Raw genomic sequence first — 2,985 nt, 5'->3', positions numbered from 1 at the left:
CTCCTTTTCATGATCAGTAAATAACTGAAAAATCCGTCGTCAATTCAGTGTATAAATAATGGACTAATAATTGGTATGAAAAACGTCAGTCAGCATTTGATAAATTGTATTTGCTGACAAGGTCATTGTATCGACCATAGAACTTGCGAAACAATGACTTTAAAACGAGACAGCTGAAATTCTTGTTTCATCAACCTGTTTGTCAATAATTTACCTCATTTAAGAATTGTTCATATGTAGAGCCTGCTCTTGCGTATCGAATCAAATGGGAGATATATAAACTCCGTATGCAGGTGATGAAGGCATATTGCTGCATAAGTAAGCGAAGTTGACGATTGAAAAGTTAAAGTCATCACGTTTAGATTACCATTAACGTCGTTTTCAAATAAAATATCCACATATGAAACAGATGTGTCAGACTCTGAAGTATCTTTTATCTCAAGCTCACCAGGATATATCGTGTCGACATAAGAATGGAAATTACAATTGTTAAGGTAGAATTGTCATATTTCTTGTATTCAAAAATAAATGAAATTTTCACAGAATCAAGAAGACAATATCACTAAATGATGATTAGTGAAATTAAATTTTACATTTTTATATTAGAGACAAGGTCAGGTCAAAGTCATTACCTTTTTCCTGGACATTAGTAATAAAAAAATTACTGTTGCAAATTATGCGATCCTTACTTGTATTTCAAAAGATTGAATGTTTTTCTTTTTGCATAAAAAGATACTACCATAAAGGGCCTGTAAGATGATTTTACCAAATTGACATAAATAATATAACTAAAATGGATATTGGCTAATCCGATTTTTCTCTACTTTTCTTAAATTTCTAGGATATATTAGTTAGTTTTATATGCTTCCTGTATTCAAATTTTTCTCATTTTCACCTATGATAAAGTTGTCACAGAAAAATACAAAATGATACAAAAACAAAAAGTTTTGATCGTTTACTAAGAGAGAAAAAATACTTTTTACGGATTTTTGGCTCAAATATGTACTCAGATTAAAAGCTTATAATAGCTAACATAGTTCTAGTTTGTTTGGAAAATCTTTTTTTGAGCAGCTGTCAATGATATTGAATGGCAAGGCTTTAATTTATCGTGGGGAATGGTTGTGTATTAAGTTGAAAAGTTATAAGTTTTTAAGCTGTTGATTTTGGTGAAATCTTGTGATTTCAAATTGTCCAAAAGTTCCTTAGAAATTTTAAGTATCCACATCTGATTTACACCATTTTTTGAATATATATTTGCACAGTACTCTTTAAAGTTTCTCCATCACTACTGTTAATATTTTAGTGAGGAGTAAAGAAAGAGGCTTTGTTAAACATTTACTGGAACCCGCTATGTATCTTTGTTTGTAAGGATTCTTATGAAGTTTCGGAATCAAATATATATATGGTAATTCAATCTCATTTTGGTTCTTCGGGATATTAAAAATATTCAAAACTGACATATGATTTTGAAGAATTTGCTCCATAGAAAGGGTGTATTTTCAAGCACGTAACATGGGGGAAGGTGGGTATTTTTTTAATGCAATACCGGTATTTTCATTGAAAGTCCGGTTAGCCCCTTTCACTTCTTGGAGCAGTTTAGTTAAATAAGGTTATGTACTGTGTTTGAGTTTTAAGATATGGTACTGGAAGTATTCGATCCTAGCCAAACACACACCCCACCGCTAATAGGATTTTTTTCAAAAAATAGGAATTTGTCTTCTTTTTTTTTACGTAAGTTGATCAGTTTTGGTCTGACTGCCCCCATCACTTTCAAGCAAGAAACTGCATCACTTGTTTTAGCCCTTATGAACGAGGAGTTAGCCAAATTTGCCTGTGAGTACTTTTACTACTAGTGTGGAATGTTCATCTAGTGTGGAAAGTAATCATCCCATACTGTTGAAGTTTCCGTTATGTTAACACTTTTTTGTCCATTCGTCTCTGAAATATTGAGTTTTTGAAAGCATTTGAGTTTGTGGAAGATCTATGTCTCGATATGATTAAAATGTGCTGATCTTCATTAAGATGACCTTTATTAAGATGACCAAGGTATTTGTGTAAAAAAATGAGTTCTTTCTTATGACGAATATAAGGAAGCCGATTGTGGTTTTATTGTGTGAAAAATACAATAGAGAAACTCTTTAATGTTATATCATATATAACTTACATTAACATCAGTGAACATGTCAAGATTATGGAAAATCTACCGTCCTGGTCTTTTTAAGGGACCGTCTCGAAATGCAGGTATATTTACTGTAGCATTATATTGAAAGTGCCTTTTTTCTCTCACTTTATTGCAAATTAAAGAAATAGTACAATTGACGTTTGGTGAGTATTACTTTAATGTACATTATATGAAAAAAACCCACAAAATTCTACCGCGTTGTTTGCGGGGGAGAGGAGGCATCTCAAAATGTAAAAAAAAAAAAAATAATGAATTTTCCGTTTTTACGGAGTACTACAAAATATGACAGATATGAAGGATTTATGCAAAAATTATAAGAATGATTGAGCCCTAACAAAAAAATACTATTGTAAACTATAGTTAATTATACTAATATTTAACAATAATTAACTTTAGTACCATAGTGAAACTTTGATTTACTTAGGTGAAAACTTTGGAACTCCAATTCACTTTAGTAAAAACTTTGGAACTTTGATTAACTATAGTGAAAACTTTGGAACTTTGATTTACTGTAGTGAAAACTTTGGAACTTTGATTTACTATAGTGAAAACTTTGGAACTTTGATTTTATACAGAAAAAACTTAGAACCTTGATTAACTATAGTGAAACTTTTAGAATTTACTGTAGTAAAAACTTTGAAACTTTGATCAAGTACGATAAAACCTGTGGAATTGTGTTTTTTTGGATTCCCATTCTTAATATTGAATTTACAATTACTGCTGGTTTTTTCTTCAACGCGATGATTTGGCCACCTGGAGAGTACAATTCTCAGCGAGCGCGAAGGGCGAGGTGAATTTTGTAC

This window comes from Saccostrea cucullata, unplaced genomic scaffold, assembly GCF_032062105.1.
Source record: "Saccostrea cucullata isolate Sc308-1 unplaced genomic scaffold, CSIRO_AGI_Scuc_v1 ctg7195, whole genome shotgun sequence".
Lineage (NCBI taxonomy): Eukaryota > Metazoa > Mollusca > Bivalvia > Ostreida > Ostreidae > Saccostrea > Saccostrea cuccullata.
The sequence above is the reverse complement of the archived record's forward strand: the minus strand, read 5'-3'. Positions refer to the sequence as shown.